Genomic DNA, 18777 nt, shown 5'->3' on the forward strand with positions numbered 1-18777 from the left:
TACTATTGTTTCTTTCATTTTTCTTTTTCACTTATTTCTACTCTGATCTTTATGATGTCTTTCCTTCTGCTAATTTTTGTTGTTGTTCTTCTTTTTCCAGTTGTTTTATGTGTAAAGTTAGGTGGTATATTTGGTGTTTTTCTTGTTTCTTGTGTTAGGATTGTATTCCTGTAAACTTCCCTCTTAGAACTGCTTTTGCTGCATCCCATAGGTTTTGAGTTGTTGTATTTTCATTGTCATTTGTTTATAGAATTTTTTGATTTCCTTTTTGATTTCTTCAGTAACCTGTTGATTAATTAGGAAAATATTGTTTAATCTCCATGTGTTTGTGTTTTTTGCAGTTTTTTTTTTTCTTGTAACTGATATCTAGTCTCATAGCATTGTGGTTGGAGAAGGTGCTTGATACAATTTCAATTTATTTAAATTTACTGAGATTTAATTTGTTACCCAAGATGTGGTCTATCTTGGAGAATGTTCCATGTGCACTTGAGAAGAAGTTGTACTCTTCTGCAATTGGATGGGATGTCCTGAAGATATCAATGAGATCTATCTCATCTAATGTATCATTTAAGACTTATGTTTCCTTATTAATTTTCTATTTTGATGATCTGTCCGTTGGTGTGACTGGGATGGTAAAGTCTCCTACTTTTATTGTGTTACTGTCAATTTCCCTTTTTATGTCTGTTAGTGTTTGTCTTATGTATTGAGGTGCTCCTATGTTGGGTACATAGATATTTACAATTGTTATGTCTTCCTCTTGGATTGATCCCTTGACCATTATGTAGTGTCCTTCCTTATCTCTTGTAATCTTTATCTTAAGGTCTGTGTTGTCTGGCATGAGGATTGCTACTCCAGCTTTCTTTTGCTTCCCATTTGCATGGAATATATTTTTCCATCCTCTCACTTTCAGTCTATACGTGTCTTGAGGTCTGAAGTGGATTTCTTGTCAATAGCATATATATAGGTCTTGTTTTTGTAGCCATTCAGCCAGTCTGTGTCTTTTGGTTGGATCATTTAATCCATTTACATTTAAAGTAAGTATAGATATATATGTTCCTATTGCCATTTCCTTAATTGTTTGGGGTTATTTTGTAGATCTTTTCTTCTCTTGTATTTCTTGACTAGATAAGTCCGTTTAACATTTGTTGTAAAGCTGGTTTGGTGGTACTGAATTCCTTTAACTTTTGCTTGTCTGAAAAGTTTTTATTTCTCCATCAATTTTGAATGAGATCCTTGCCAGTTATAGTAATCTTGGTTATAGATTTTTCCCTTTCAGTACTTTAAATATACCCTGCCATTCCCTTCTGGCCTGCAGATTTTCTGCTGAAAGATCAGTTCTTAAATGTATGGTATTCCCCTTGTATGTTACTTGTTGCTTTTCTCTTGCTGCTTTTAATATTCTTTCTTTGTGTTTAGTCTTTGTTAGTTTGTTTAGTATGTGTCTTGGTGTGCTTCTCCATGGGTTTATCCTATATAGGACTCTTTGCACCTCTTGAACTTGATTGACTACTTCCTCTTCCATGCTGAGAAAATTTTCAACTATAATCTCCTCAAAAATGTTCTCATGATGTGTTTGATATTGTCCCAGAGGTCTCTGAGACTATCCTCAATTCTTTTCATTCTTTTTACTTTATTCTGCTCTTCAGCAGTTGTTTCCACCATTTTATCTTCCAGCTCACTGATTCGTTCTTCTGCTATAGATATTTTGCTATTGATTCCTTCTAGAGTATTTTTAATTTCAGTAATTGTTTTTTTTTTTTTTTTTTGGCTCTGTATGTTTATTCTTTAATTCTTCTAGGTCCTTGTTAATTGATTCTTGCATTTTCTCCATTCTCTTTTCAAGGTTTTTGATCTTTACTATCATTATTCTGAATTCTTTTTCAGGTAGCTTGCCTATTTCCTTTTTGTTTATTTGAACTTCTGTTTTTCTAACTTATTCCTCCATTTGTGTAGTATTTCTCTACCTTTTCATTACTTTTTTTTTGACTTATTGTGTTTGATGTCTCCTTTTCCCAGGCTTCAAGTTTGAAATCTTTTTTCCTTTTGGTTTCTTCCCTCCTAAGGTTGGTCCACTGGTTTGTGTAAACTTCTTTGTATAGGTGAGATTTGTGCTGAGTTTTTGTTTGTTTTTTCTCTGATGGGCAAGGCTGAGTGAGGTGGTGATCCTGTCTGCTGATGATTGGGTTTGTATTTTTGTTTTGTTTGTTGTTTAGATGAGGCATCCTGCACAGGGTACTACTGGTGGTTGGGTGATGCTGGTTTTGTATTCAAGTGATTTCCTTTGTGTGAGTTCTCACTATTTGATACTCCCTAGGATTAGTTCTCTGGTAGTCTACTGTCTTGGAGTCAGTCCTCCCACTCCAAAGGCTCAGGGCTTGATCTCTGGTCAGGAACAAAGATTCCACAAGTGGTTTGTTATGGCATTAAGTAAGATTAAAACAAATACCCCCAAACAGGAAACCAAAGAAGAACCCCAGACAAATGGCAGTTATAAAATCGGCAAATAATAATTAAAATAATAGACTATATACATATACACCGATAAGCAAAATCAAGACAGTCAAGCAAAAATAAAGTACAGTAAATTGACCTGGCAAAGAAAGGAAATAAAAAATCATATCTACCAGGTAAGAGCAAAACTAACTAAAGCACAAACTGGAAAACAAAACTAAAGCAAGGTGCCACGTGGGGAATAAAGCACTGAAAGCAAAACTAACAAATATGTTGACAGGAAAGGAAAGAAGAAAAGAAAGAAAGAATTGATATGCAAAGTTACATAAAGATAGATAAAGAAGATTTATGTACATCAAAGATTAACTGAAAGGGGAAAAGAACAGTAGGAAAAACAAAGGAGTGAATGTAGAAAGAGTATGATAGGTTTAAAAATTAAAATTATAAAAAGAGAAAAGGAAAAAAAAGGAAGAAGAAATGAAAAAAAAAAAAAAGGAAAACTCCACAGAACTGCAAAAGCCCAACATAGAGGCAGAGGTTTATACCAACAATAAAAAATGACACTGAATATACACATATACATATACACTCATAAGCAATCAAAACAGTCCAACAAAAATAAAGTACAATAGATTGACCTAGCAAACAAAGGCGACCCAAAATTATATCTACCAGTTAAGAACAAAACTGACTAAAGCACAACTGGAAAAAAAAACTAAACAAGATGCCAAGTGGGGAATAAAGCAGTGAAAAGAAAACTAACAAATATGTTGAGAGGAAAGGAAAGAAAGAAAAGAAAGAAAAAATATATATGCAAAGTTAAATAGAGGTTGATAAAGAAGATTTATACACAATAAAGATTAACTGCAAGGGGAAAAATAAAGCAGGAAAGACAAACAAAGAAATACATGTAGAAAAAAATAACAATAGTTTTAAAAAATTAAAAAATAGAGGGAAAAAAAGGAAGAAGAAAAAAAAGAAAATGGAAAACTCCAGAGAACTGCAAAAGCCCAACATAGAGGCAGAGGTTTACACCAACAATAAAAAATGTGACTAAAAAAAATTAAAAGCTCAAAGGCTCAATTAGATTTCATAGTGCCTATTAAATCAACAACTACAACAGTGAGGGAAAAGAAAGGAAAGAAAAATCCAAAAGAATCTACAGAACAAGTCAAAACATAGGAATAATAAATGTTTTACTTTAGTCATTGCTGTCATTGCAGTCATTGCAGTCAATCCTTTCCCTCACTGGGAGTCTCAGTCCACCTCACCTCCCTAGGATGCCCTCCAACACTGTGTTGGTCTCTGGACCTGCTGTGGGGGCAGCACAGATTCTAATCTGTGTTCTTGCCTCCAACGTCCACAGCTATCAGAACTAGTGAGTATTCTTTTGTGGAAGCTCTCAATGCCCTTTTATATATTCCATAGATACAGAGTCTGCCTAGTTGACCATGTGGATTTAATCTGCAGCTTGTACAGCTGGTAGGAAGATTTTGGGTCTTATTCCTTAGTCACACTGCCCCTTGATTTCAACTCTGGTTTTATTTTCACCTCTGCATTTGGGTCGTCCACTGGGGTTTGCTCCTGAGGCTGCCCTGGAGGACTTGGGTTGGCCCTAGTGAGGGCCGGGTGTGGCAGTGGTGCAGCTGCTTGGGTTGTGGGGGTTCTGGCAGCACCAGATACTCAGGGGAGTTTTCAGCTAGGGCAGTAGGGACTATAGTGCTCTAGTAGGGTATGGCAACCAGTATTTGCCAATACACTCCAGTATTCTTGCCTGTAGAACCCCCTGACAGAGAATTCTGGCAGGCCACAGTCCACAGAGTTGCAAAGAGTTGCATACTACCAAAGCAACCCTGCATGCATAGATGTGAGACTTTTTTGCCTGTGACAGCCCTGCACAGTGAGGTTTGAGCACGAAGGTGGTGCAGCTGCTTGGCTTGCGGGAACCCTGACAGTGCTAAGTGTGCAGGGACACGGACTGCCTCCCCTGTAGGAGTTATGGCCCTATCAGAATCTTTCTTCAAGCCTCTTGTAGCTGGCGATCAGAATGCCTCTTTGGCCAGTCTTTCTGTGTAGCTCCGTCCATACAGGCACTTAGAGGGCTCCCTGACATGCGAGTCCTTCTCTGTTGTTCAGTGCATCAGGCACATAGGGGGCCCGCCGGCTGGGGTCCTACTCTGTAGATCAGCACATCAGGCACTTAAAGGATCACCCTGGGTGGGATCCTACTCTGTAGTTCATTGCATCAGGAGTTTGATGGGCCAGCCTCTCTATTGTTCAGCTGCGATGCTGGCCTGTGGGGAGAGAGAGGCTATGGTGATGGCTCCACCCACTACGTGTGACTCAGCAGTATCGGCTTGCTTCCAAGGCTGCCTGGCTTTCCTCCACAGGCATTTCCCACCACAATCTACTCCCTCAAATCCCTTCGATCCATCTCTCCGAAGTCAACAGCAGCCCTCACGCTGGGATTGCTCCACAATCCCTAAACTCCAGCTAGAGCCCCTGTGCTTTCTAGGGAACCTGCATCCCTGTCCAGGGTATGTATGGCTGTGGCAAGGGCTGTCTGATTCTTATTCCATTTAGGCTGCCAAAGATCAGCTGTTTCACTCTCAGACTTAAATGTTTCCCCTCTGACTCAGACAGTTGCCCGAATGTGGGGATCAGACCCCTGCTTCAGTTCCCTCACCCGCAGAAGGAAGGTCCAGTCCTTCGAACACTCCTGTTTTTCCCTCTAGTTCCTTCATTCTACCGAATTTTGCATGGTCCTCTATATTGTTTTCCGCTGGTCAGGTCCTCCTGTCTGCTGTCAGCTGGTGTTCTGCCTGCACTTCTGTGTCTGAAGGTATATTCCTGATTTATCTGTGGAGATAGATGTATTCCACGTCCACCTACTCCTCTGCCATCTTGTTCTCTCTGCCCTTCCCTGTTTTCAAAGATTGTTTAATTCATCACGTTTATCTACTCCATTTCCATCCCACTTTTATTATTTAGAAATTCAACCCCGTCTTGCAATTCCTTACTAGAGAGTGAAAAGGCTTGAAATTCAACATTAAAGAAAACTAAGAACATGGCATGTGGTCCCATCACTTCGTGGCAAAGAGAATGAGAAAAAGTGGAAGATTTGGCTTCCCTGGTAGCTCAGCTGGTAAAGAACCTGCCTGGAATGCAGGAGACCCCAGTTTGAATCCTGGGTTTGGCAGATCTGCTGGAGAAGGAATAGGCTACTCACTCCAGTATTCTTGGGTTTCCCTAATGGCAAAGCTGGTAAAGAATCTGCCTGCAATGTGGAAGACCTGGATTTGACCCCTGGGTTGGGAAGATCCCCTGGAGAAGGGAACAGCTACCCACTCCAGTATTCTGGCCTAGAGAACTCCATGGATTGTATAGTCCACGGGGTTACAAAGAGTTGGACACAACTGCGTGACTTTCATTTTCATTTTTTCAGTGACAGATTTTCTTTTCTTGGGCTGCAATATCATTGTGGACAGTATCTGCAGCCATGAAATTAAAAGATGCTTTCTCCTTGGAAGGAAAACTGTGGCAAACCTAGACAGCATATTAAAAAGCAGAGACATCACTTTGCCTACAAAAGTCCATAAAGCCAAAGCTATGTAGTCATGTATGGATATGAGAGTTGGACCATAAAGAAGGCTGAACACTGAAGAAATGATGCCTTTGAATTGTGGTGCTGGAGAAGACTGTTGAGAGTCCCTTGCACTGAAAGGAGATCAAACTAGTTAATCCTAAAGAAAATCAACCTTGAATGTCCATTGGGTAGAATGATGCTGAAGTTGAAGCTCCAATACTTTAGCCACCTAATGCAAAGAACTGATTCTTTGGAAAAGACCCTGATACTGGGAAAGAATGAAGACAGAATGAGAAGGGATGACAGAGGATGAGATGGTTGGATGGTGTCACTGACTTGATGGACATCAGTTTGAGCAAGCTCTGGGAGTTGGTGATGGACAGCAAACCCTGGCATGCTGCAGTCCATGGGGTCACAAAGAGTCGGACATCTCTGAGTGACTGAACTGAACTGAGGATGAGATAGTTGGATAGTATCAAAAACTAAATGGACATGTTTTTGAGCAAACACCTGAAGATAGTGGAGGAGAGAGGTACTTGGCATGCTGCAGTCCACTGGGTTGCGAAGAGTTGGACATAACTTAATGACTGAACAACAGCTATTTAATATTGCTCCACATTAAATATTTCAAAATCAGCAATTCCTTCTCTGGCAACTATTTTTCAGCTTCTCTTATTTTCTCTTTCTAATTTTTTTCTGCTCATTTTCTTTATAAATTCGAGTTCTATTAAACACATTGAATGTCTCACACATTACTATTGTTAAATTTTGCTTGATTTCCTCATACATTTTAATCTCCTCATGAGAAACTACAATAGTATATTCATACTATGATTCCTTTAGTTCCCTGTTACTATTCTCTTGTCAGCTTCAGTCAAACTCCACATTTCTTGGTTATTTTTTTTTCTCTTCCAGGTTAAGTACTTTATATAAAGTCATGAAAAATGCTGAGTGATTCTGTTTTAAATCTCTGCTACTGATAGCTATCTAGACTTTTTTTTTTTTGCTGATTTGGTTTCCATTTATTTTTCTCTTGTCTGTATTATATTTTTCTAAAGTAACTCTCTTAAATCGTTTCCATGGTCTTCAAAAATATCCACACCTTCAGAAGCCTCAATGTCTGTAGACCGTATGAATTCTGACTATTCTCAGAAAATGGATTTAAGATATGTATGTAAATTTAAGTTTTTACCTCATCAAACATAACATGTCTCTCCACTACCAGTCAACCCTACTAACTTTTGCAGTATGGCTGTTATGTTATTACCTAAGGGATTATGTTCTTGAGCATCTAGAATATAAGAGAAAGATTTTTTCTAAACTAACTGTCAAAATATATGATCTGGCAAGATGAGTTGTACTCAAATGGAAATAGAAGAATATATTTTAATTCAAAATTGTCCCATAAAAGCCAATACTAATCCTATCCCTGAACCATTGGTCATTCGTAGTCTTCTCAAGGAAACATCATCTAGTCTCTTTAATGCTGTGCACCATCTTGGTAAGTGTGTCTTGACTGAGATTCTCTTGTCTGCTGAGCACAGCTGGAATATCACTTTGAGCAATAACATCATCATTTTCCAGTGCGCCAGAGAATCTTGCCACAGAGAAGGTTATTTTGAAAAATATTTTTCTAACGCATTTCAAAAAGTTATACCGACTCATAAAGAGATTATGTAAAAAGTAAAGAGAACATTTTAACTTTTTAATATTATTTTTAGAAGAAAACTTCAGCCATAAAAATGTTCAAGGCATTCAATAAAAGTGTTTTTATGAAACTTTGAGGGAAGTATCTGAGGGAGTACCATGCCAACTGCATAGAAGATGGGACATAAGCACCATTTCTGCTTCACTAGCAATAAATTGAGTTATTTCAGAAATCTTAAATTCCAAATTTTCATGTTCGAGACCTTATACATGGCATCTAGGATACCTCTGTTGCTGAATGTATAATTTCCTCAGTTCTGATTAGATACATTTGCAAATCACAGATTTTTAAGGATGAGACAAAAATAATATATGCTTTTAAATTTAATAAATATAATGTAAACAAAGTAATGAAAATAGAAGAGGAAACTGATTATTATTTCCTTTAAAACTGTTGCAAGAAATCACCCTGAATAATAAAATGTTACACTGTAAATGCTAATAATTCCTCTAAATTTTATGTATTATAATGTTGAATCCATGTAAGGGAATAGTTGTCTATAACATGATAACTATTATGTTATAATAATCTAATCTCTATATATTCAGAAAATTCTATCTTAATTTAAAAATAATGGATACTCATTTTAAAACTAATTATGCTAAAAACTGATTATGTTTACTGGTCTAATTTGAAAATGTGCATTAAAAAGTGGAGATTAAAGAGTCAGAAGATCCAATGAAAAGAGGGAAGAGTGGAAGAAATGGGAAAACAATGGAAAATAGTGTTTAAAAACACAAAATTATATAAGATCTCGTCAGAAATGGGTAAGCTAGATCTGTCTCAGGGAAAGAGCAAGGTTGCTCTGCTGCTAAGTTGCTTCAGTCGTGTTTGACTCTGTGCGACCTCATGGACTGTAGCCCACCAGGCTCCGCTGTCCCTGGGATTCTCCAGGCAAGAACACTGGAGTGGGTTGCCATTTCCTTCTCCAGTGCATGAAAGGGAAAAGTGAAAGTGAAGTCGCTCAGTCGTGTCCGACTCTTAGCTACCCCATGGACTGTAGCCTACCAGACTCCTCCGTCCATGGGATTTTCCAACCAAGAATATTGGAGTGGGGTGCCATTGCCTTCTCCGAAAGAACAAGATTAAAGCAGAGATAATAAGAGAATGTCAGGGATCCTGTGTAAGAGTCTAACTCAAGACATGAACAGAGGCAATAGATACCTCTGGATATCTGGGGAAAACAGAAGCACAGGAAGTTGCAAATTAATTTTGGGTACCTAATATTTTAGAGGTGTATAGCTATGTTGTGCCTCAACATTTCAACTTCTTAATCCTAAGTAAGAAATTTCCCAGTCATCTTCCTAGAGCAGAAGATTGGCTAGGCCTGTCAGATTTTTGCTAGTTGCTAGCTTTTCCTGAAAGCCTTGATATAAATAAAAGATGTGTGTTGCCTTTTAGGCACTGACAGGTATTAAATGTTTGTTTTGATTGTGGCCAGACCTAATAAGTTAGTTATTGTTCAGTTCAGTTCAGTGCAGTCGCTCAGTCATGTCCGACTCTTTGCGTTCCCATGACTGCAGCGTGCCAGGCCTCCCTGTCCATCACCAACTCCCAAGTTTACTCAAACTGATGTCCATTGAGTCGGTGATGCCATCCAACCATCTCATCCTCTGTCGTCCCTTTCTCCTCCTGCCTTCAATCTTTCCCAGCATCAGGGTCTTTTCAAATGAGTCAGTTTTCACATCAGATGGCCAAAGTATTGGAGTTTCAGCTTCAACATCAGTCCTTCCAATGAATATTCAGGACTGATTTCCTTTAGGATGGACTGGTTGGATCTCCTTGCAGTCCAAGGAACTCTCAAGAGTCTTCTCCAACACCACAGTTCAAAAGCATCAGTTTTTCGGTGCTCAGCTTTCTTTGTAGTCCAACTCTCACAACCATGCATGACTACTGGAAAAACCATAGCTTTGATTAGATGGACCTTTGTTGGCAAAGTAATGTCTCTGCTTTTTATTATGCTGTCTAGGCTGGTCATAGCTTTCCTTCCAAGGAGTAAGCATCTTTTAATTTCATGGCTGCAGTCATTGCCATGAAGTGATGGGACCAGATGCCATGATCTTAGTTTTTTGAATGTTGAGTTTTAAGCCAACATTTTCACTCTCCTTTTTCACTTTCATCAAGAGGCTCTTTAGTTCTTCTTCACCTTCTGCCATAAATGTGGTGTCATCTGCATGTCTGAGATTACTGATATTTCTCCTGGCAATCTTGATTCCAGCTTGTGCTTCATCCAGCCCAGTGTTTCTCATGATGTACTCTGCATTTAAGTTAAATAAGCACAGTGACAATATACAGCCTTGAAGTACTCCTTTTCCTATTTGAAACCAGTATGTTGCTCAAAGTCCAGTTCTAAGTGTTGCTTCCTGACCTGCATACAGATTTCTCAAGAGGCAGGTCAGATGGTCTGGTATTCCCATCTCTTTCAGAATTTTCCAGAGTTTGTTGTGATCCTCACAGTCAAAGGCTTTGGCATACTCAATAAAGCAGAAATAGCTGTTTTTCTGGAACTCTTTTGCTTTCCCGATGTTCCAGCAGATGTTGACAGTTTGATCTCTGTTTCCTCTGCCTTGTCTAAAACCAGCTTGAACAACTGGAATTTTACATTTATGTGTTGTTGAAGCCTGGCTTGGAGAATGTTGACAATTACTTTACTGATTACTTTACTAGTTATTGTTACCAATTGTTAAAATATCTTTTCCTGTATTTTTTTGTACTCTACTCATGTCTTCTACTATAGCCTTACTCAATCCACATTATCTCAGTTAAGATCCTAATCAGTTTTTCTTTAAAAATAAGTTAATAATTCAAAAATGATTAAATAATAAATGAAACGATAATTTATGTACAAAATTTAAAAATGAAATATAAAGCAGATAGAAGCAATACTCAACATGAGGGACATACAATTCTCATCCCCTTCTTTTTCCCTCTTTTCCTCCCAGTGTTTTTATTTAGAAATTGGTGTTCAGTCTTTTCTTGATTTTCACTGTAGTTTTACCATACCTATTATATCTTCATATGTTAAGATATATATTATATTTTCAATATCTAAATATGGTTATTTTGTTATTGGATTTTAATTTAATTTCATTAGGTCAGAGACAATTCCTCTATGATACAAATTTTTGAAAGAATTTCAGTTACTTGTGCTACAGTGACATATGTGTTTCCCAGGTGACACTAGTGGTGAAGAATCCACCTGCCAATGCAGGAGACATGAGAGGGGTGGATTCCATCCCTGGGTGGAGATGATCCCCTGGAGGAGGGCGTGGTGGCCCACTCAAGTATTCTTGCATGGAGATCCCATTCTGTGTGATAGAGAAGGATAGAGGCGCCTGGAGGGCTATGGTCTATTGGGTTGCAAAGAGTCAGCACACACACACACACACACACACACACACACACACACACGCACACACACAGTGACATATAGTTGAGTTCATTGTATTCCTCAGTTTGTACAGCATTATAACTGTTGGTCTGTGCAGTCCTTTTCTTTACTTAAGTACTTTCTTTTTTTTGATAAAATACTGTTTTGTGACACAAGCATTTTAATAAATTTTAATACATAATATACTTGCCATTGCTTTATCATCAAGTATTTTGTATTTTAAAATCCATTCAGGTAATTATTTACACATTAACTCATTACTCATAATTGCTCTTCTAATAATTCCTCATGGTAAAAATTCACTACCAATTGTGTATCCTTTAGGAGCAAACATGCGGTTTGTACCCAGACCACTGACACCATGAAGAATGCTGCATAATCACTGTGGTATGTGTCACTTTACTGTTTGCTTGAAAACTTGCGGGTGTACCCAGGAATAAATGATTAGATCATATTGTATATATGACAATATATATTATTGTTCTTAGTTATTCACTCCCCGTATCTCGCCACCCACTGTGACATGACTCAGTGCTTTCTGACAGAAGGTATATCCATCTGAATTGCACTGATTAATAAAAAGGTGAGTGAAAATGACATTTCTGTTCAAAGTGGAAGCTCTAAGAGCCTCTGTGTGCTCCCATCCAATCCCTTCCTTTTTTGCCTTCTGTCATGAAAATGCATATCCCAAATCTGGCCCTTACTTCACCCAGAGCCCAGAATGAAGACACGTATAAGACATACGAAGGCAAGTGAAACTGAGCTGAGCAGAGTCAAAACCAATCAGCAACTGACATGTAACATGAGCAAGAAATAAACTTTATTATTGTGAGTCACTGAAATTTGGGAGCCATTGGTTACCATAGCAAAACGTAGTGAAAATTATTATGAATTATGTATGATTAATGTTTATAACTGCAAATATAAGATAATGCTTTCCAGAATAACAAATATACACACTAAAAGCTTTGCTGAAATTTTCCTTTCCCTACATTGGGGCCAATACTTGACATTACCCAATTTTCTAAATTTTGCTACTCTAATAGAAGAAGGGTGCTATTTAATTATGGCTTAGCTTTTAATGTTTATGATTATTAATAATGTTGATAATATTTCTTCATGTGCTTCATTTTTAAATTTCATCTCTGTAAATCATTTTAAGTAGGAAAGCAGTATTATTATTATTTTTTAATATGGTTTGCCAGCTTTTCTATCTTCTCCTAAACAAGCCATCTTTTCCCCTCTATTTCTTGATACCTAATTAAATAGATATTGACTCTATCTCTGAATTTTCTGTTCTACCACATGGGTCACTTTGTCTGTTCTTGTGAAAATGCCATAATATCTTTGTTAACATAATGTGTAGTTAGCTATTAGAGAAAGACTTTCTTATTTCTTCTTTTTTTCAAAAAAAGAGTGATTCATATTAAGATCTTTAGTAGTATGTATAAATGTTATGGAGATGGAAATGGCAATCCACTCCAATATTCTTGCCTGGAGTATCCCATGGACAGAGGAGCCTGGCAGGCTACAGTCCATGAGGTCACAAGAGTCGGACACGACTTAGTGACTAAAGAGAGAAAGAGAAATAAATGTTATAATATTTGGCAAATCTCCCAAGAAATTTTCTGGGTTTTTGTTGATACTACATCTGTTTTGTAGATTAATTAGTGGAATATTGACTTTTCATAATATTTTATCGATATCACAAAGCATAAATGAGAAAAAGAATCTGCTGCTGTTTTCTCCAGTCTTTCCAGTTATTTAGTTCCTTTTTAAATTGTTGTTATTGCTGATAATATCTTAGTATTACCATTGGGCCATTGCTTTTAGAAGGAAGCGCTTTGTAGGTTGATCATTTATTTTATTTTAAAACTTTGGAAATTTCTACTTTTTTAATTTATTGTTTTATTATTTCCCCCCCCCACAAGGCTGATGAGAGTACCATTTTCAGATATTTATGCTTCCAAGATGTGATAATTTATAATTCCTTCCTTCAGATCTAGTTGCTACTACTGTAAGGAAGGTTGAGGAATAAAATTCTTCCACACATGGCTAAGTTTCATGTTAAATCCCAGCTTTTCTTTCCCTTAAAAAGGGAGAATAGGCATTTGATAAGAACAATTATCTTTGCTGCAGCAGCTTTCTCCATTTGAAATAATGCTGTTTTTTATTTTTGAAACTTATTTTATCACTTAGCAAAAGATAATATACAAATTTCATAAATTAGTTTTGAAATGTTGAAATATTAAATAAAGAATGGATTCCACAATTTCATGCTACACTGAAGGAAGAATCTGGGCTTAATTTGTTTTTCAAAAGTGTAAGTTTCAGTGTTTTGTTGGGTAATGATAGAATTGCTGAAAATTAATGCTTTCTTTTTATGCTCATTGTATATTGCCCAATCCCTTCTATTTAGTTATTGTTAAATTTATTTTAATTTTTTAGTTCTGATTTGCAGTGTTGTGTTGGTGATACATATAACTGAATCACTTTGTTGTACATGCTGTGTATGTGCTCTTCTTCAGATTCTTTTCCCTTGTAGGTTATTATAAAATATCAACTATAGTTCTCTGTGCTATATAATAGGTCCTTATTGGTTATCTGTTTTATATACAGTAGTGTGTATATGCTAATTCCAACATGCTAATTTATCTCTCCCCTAACTTTCCCCTTTGGTAACTGTAAGTTTGTATATAAGTTCCTTTGTATAATCTTTTTTTTTTTTTGCGAGTCCATATATAAGTGATATGTTCCATATAGTAATCTCTAGGTCCATCCATATTGCTGCAGATGGTATTATTTCATTCTTTTTTATGGCTGAGTGATATTACATTGTGTGTGTGTGTGTGTGTGTGTGTGTGTGTGTGTATTCACACCTTCTTTATCCATTCCTCTATTGATGAATACTTAGGTTGCTTCTTGTGTCTTGGCTATTATTAACAGATTTGCAGTGAACACTGGGATGTTTGTATCATTTCAAATAATGGTTTTCTTCAGATGCATGCCCAGGAATGGGATTGCAGGATCATATGATAGCTCCATTTTTAGTTTTCTTAAGGAACCTCCATACTGTTCTCCACAGTGACTATACCAATTTACATTCCCACCAACAGTATAGGAGGGCTCTTTTTCCTCCACACACTCTTCAATATGTATTATTTGTAGAGTTTTGATGATGGCATTCTGACTGGTGAAGTGATGTCTCATTGTGGTTTCATTTGCCTTTCTCTGACAATCTGTGATGCTAAACATCTTTTCATGTGATTCTTAACCATCTGTATGTCTTCTTTGGAGATATGTCTATTTAGATCTTCTGCCTGTTTTGCAGTTGGGTTGTTTAATGTTTAGATATTGAATTATATGTATTATTTGTATATTTTGGAGAATAATCACTTGTCAGCCACATTATTGCCAATATTTTCTCCCCTTCTGTAAACTGTCTTTTTCAAATCTTAATTTATACCAGGTAAAATATAGTGGTCTTTTAAGCACATACTGCTATTTAACATTGAAAATAATAATACTCTACCAAAACAAATTCTCCAGAGGGTTTCCATAAATCTCCATTTATGGATTTGGCATGGGAGAATAAGACAATAATTGTGAAATATATTTCTTTGTGATAATAAAGAAATAAAATGAAGCAAATATGTAACTGCAAAGCAACTTTGACCATCGTGTATTTTTTAGTAATGTTAGCTCATAATAATGGCATGTTTTATATAGTATTTATGTATGCCTTCAGGCAATATTTAGACACTTCTTCAATTAGCTTAACAGATGTATTCCAGGAAAAAAAAAAGTGTTTTTATTTATTTATTTTTTAATTAAGCAGATAGAAAAGTCACAGCAGAATTGGGGAAAAAAATGATGGCTGGCTACAGATCTTATTTCAAGGACAATATTGGAGTGGTTATTTCAAAGAGTATCATCCTGTTAAGAGCTGAACTCTTGAGTTCTTCTACTTTTCTAAGTTCACTTTGAAATGTAAATGATAAGACGCTTTAATGTCTTGCCCAAATAGAAAGGTGCATAGAAATCAGAGCTGTGCTTGGCAAGAGATAAGAGGCATTGCAAATAAAGTTGAGATGAACAAGCATGGCATGCATAGTCCCAGGAGAATAATGAGAAGATAGAATGGCCAGGGATTTCAAATGGAGATATCAAGGTGGTTAGAGATACTTTTCTTTATGTGTTATCTTCTAGTATTGGCTACATAAATATTTATTCTACCTGGATCAAAATTGATATGTACATTCCTATTTTGCTCTGGAAATGTCCCCCAAAATTTTCTACTTGATATTGTTTCCTCGGTTAATTGTTGTTCAGTCACTCAGTTGTGTCTGACTCTTTGCAACCCCATGGACTGCAGCACACCAGGCTTCCCTATCCTTCACCATCTTCTGGAGCTTGAACAAACTCATGTACATCGTGTCGGTGATGCCATCTAACCATCTCATTCTCTGTCGTCCCCTTGTCCTCCTGCCTTCAATCTTCCTCAGCATCAGAGTATTTTCCAATGAGTCAGTTCTTTGCATCAGGTGGCCAAAGTATTGGACCTTCAGCTTTAGCATCAGACCTCCCAATGAATATTCATGGTTGATTTCCTTTAGGATTGACTGGTTTGATTTCCTTGCAGTTAAAGATACTCTCAAGACTCTTCTCCAGCACCACCGTTTGAAAGCATCAATTCATCAGTGGTCAGCCATTTTTATTGTTCAAATCTCACATCTGCACATGAATACTAGGAAAAAAAAAAAACAAAACAACACATAGCTTTGCTTATATGGACCATTGTAGGCAAAGTAATGTCTCTGCTTTTTAATATGCTATCTAGGTTTGTCATTGCTTTTCTTCCAAGGAGCAAATGTCTTTTAATTTCATGGCTGCAGTCACAATCTGCAGTGATTTTAGAGCCCAGGAAAATAATCTGTCACTGTTTCAATTGTTTACCCATCTATTTGCTATGAAGTGATGGGACTGGATGCCATGATCTTAGTTTTTTGAATGTTGAGTTTTAAGCCAGCTTTTTCATGCTCCTTTTTTACTTTCATCAAGAGGCTCTTTAGTTCCCCCTTTGCTTTCTGCCACAAGGGTGGTGTCATTTATATATCTGAGGTTATTGTTATTTCTCTCAGCATTCTTGATTCCAGCTTGTGCTTCTTCCAGCCTGGCATTTTGCATGATATGTATATGTTAAATAAGCAGGGTGACAATATGCAGCCTTGTCATACTCCTTTCCCAATTTTGAACCAATCCATTGTTCCATGTCTGGTTCTAACTGTTGCTTCTTGACCTGCATACAGATTTTGTAGGAGGCAGGTATGGTGGTCTGGTATTCCCATCTTTAAGAATTTTACACAATTTGTTGTGATCCACACAGTCAAAGCCTCTAGCATAGTCAGTGAAGCAGAAGTAGATGTTTTCCTGGCATTCTCTTTCTTATGATCCAGCAGATGTTGAAAATTTTCTCTCTGGTTCCTCTGACTTTTCTAAATCCAGGTTGTACATCTGAAATTTCTTAGTTCACATACTTAATTTAAAGCCTAGCTTGAAGAATTTTGAACATTACTTTGCTAGCATGTGAAATGAGTTCAATTTTGTGGTAGTTTGAACATTCTTTGGCATTGCCCTTCTTTGGGAATGAAATGAAAACTGACATTTTCCAGTCCTGTGGCCTCTGCTGAGTTTTCCAAATTTGCTGGCATATTGAGTGCAGCACTTTCACAGCATCATCTTTTAGGATTTGAAATAGTTCAGCTGTTAATTCCATCACCTCAGTTAGTTTTGTTCGTTGTGATGCATACTAAGGCCCCCTTGGCTTTACACTCCAGGATCTGACTCTAGGTGAGTGATCACACCATCTGGTTATCTGGGTTATTAAGATCATTTGATATAGTTCTTCTGTGTATTCTTGACACCTAATTATTTTAATATTAACAACACTGGTTATACTATATATTACAATTCTTGTATGATAAAAGTAAAATAAAGTGAAACTTTTAAAGGCTACACTAATTCTTTATGTTAACTGTAATGTGCTGCTGCTGCTGCTACTGCTGCTAAGTCGCTTCAGTCGTGTCCGACTCTGTGCGACCCCGTGGACGGCAACCCACCAGGATCCCCTGTCCCTGGAATTCTCCAGGCAAGAACACTGGAGTGGGTCTCCATTTCCTTCTCCAATGCATGAAAGTGAAAAGTGAAAGTGAAGTCACTCAGTTGTGTCCGACTCTTAGCGACACCATGGACTACAGCCTACCAGGCTCCTCCGTCCATGGGATTTTCCAGGCAAGAGTACTGGAGTGGGGTGCCATTGCTTTCTCCTGTAATGTGTTAGAAAAAATTAAAAAAGGAATAAAACATTGTATTTAATGGTGTGCTCAGGAAAATTGAACAGATAGAGCAAATCTAAGTATGGTGTTGAATGTATCATGTTGAACAACACTGTACAAACACTGAACTCCAGAAAAGTTTGATCTTTTTTTTTTTTAATTTTTGTTTTGATACTTGTTGTCTTTCTTTCACTGTTATCCAGAGAGAGCAATTTTTAAAAGAGTAAATGAAATAGCTACTGTGTATCAACCAGGAAACTGATAGCTCAGTATCTGACAGCTGAGTCTGTCAGACATAGTCTACTCCGTTTATTTTGTCAAAATTCTGTTCCCAAGCCATGGAGATGCATGGTGTGTGTGAAGAAAAATCACGCAGCTGTTATATACATGTCTGTGATTATTCCTGATTTAAGATTAGAGTTTCAGAACAGATAATCTAATCTTCACTTATGTGTGTTACTCAGTTATGTCCTACTCTTTGTGACCCCATGGACTGTATCCCACCAGGCTCCTCCATCCATGGAATTTCCCAGGCAAGAATACTGGATTGGGTTGCCATTTTCTTCTCCAGGGGATGTTCCCAACCTAGGGATTGAACCCAGATCTCTTATGTTGTGGGCAGACTCTACCATCTGAGCCACCAGGGAAGCCAAAAATAAGTAAACTAATCAAAAAGCATATAGAAAAATTAATTCCTATAAATTTATAAAAATAAGTTATTTAATCTATATCATCTTTTTTCTATGTGTAAGCTTTCCCTCTCCAGCTTATAAGCACATATTTATTAACTGGCATTTTCTTGCAAAATGTAATGAACTTTTTAAAAAAATTCCATATGAGAGAAAGCAGATTTTTTAATAACTGCCATTTAACTGTTTTCAAATAATTAATTTGTAACTCTGTTTTAACTTATTGAAAGCAGTTCATTGAAAGTAAGTTGAGTCCTCAAACTTAAGTTTATTTGCTCATTTTTCAGTTGACTGAAAAACTCTACAATATCCAGTTTTCAACAGGATAAACTTGAACATGAATAAGTAAATGCTCAAATGAAACTTATTTAACTTCAATTTTTTAAAATTATGTCTATTACATAACTCTAATTCTATATTTTATTGTTTTAAATCATTGTGTTAATTCTAATTGGATTTTAAGGCACATGATCAAAGTATATACGTTTAAACTTCAGCTATAAGTATTTATTTTATATGTAACATATCTTCATAATTTTAAAATAATAAAATTAGTAAATTTTATTAAATAATAATTTTTTGCAATATTTTGATAAGATATTTTGATAATTAAATTT

The 18777-nt window shown here is 36.7% G+C and overlaps 1 protein-coding gene across 5 annotated transcripts in view; it reads left to right on the forward strand.

Moving 5' to 3' along the window:
- The window catches only part of LOC145518172 (uncharacterized), a 1384210-nt gene that overhangs the window by 531719 nt on the left and 833714 nt on the right, over nucleotides 1-18777 (forward strand). For all 5 annotated transcript variants that reach the window (XR_014062696.1, XR_014062714.1, XR_014062686.1 and 2 more), the window contains one exon: nucleotides 11461-11523. The gene's annotated coding sequence lies outside the window, so the exon portion shown is untranslated. The remainder of the gene's footprint in view (nucleotides 1-11460; nucleotides 11524-18777) is intronic.

Source organism: Giraffa tippelskirchi, chromosome 8 (genome assembly GCF_054371585.1).
Source record: "Giraffa tippelskirchi isolate mGirTip1 chromosome 8, T2T-mGirTip1v1.2.pri, whole genome shotgun sequence".
Lineage (NCBI taxonomy): Eukaryota > Metazoa > Chordata > Mammalia > Artiodactyla > Giraffidae > Giraffa > Giraffa tippelskirchi.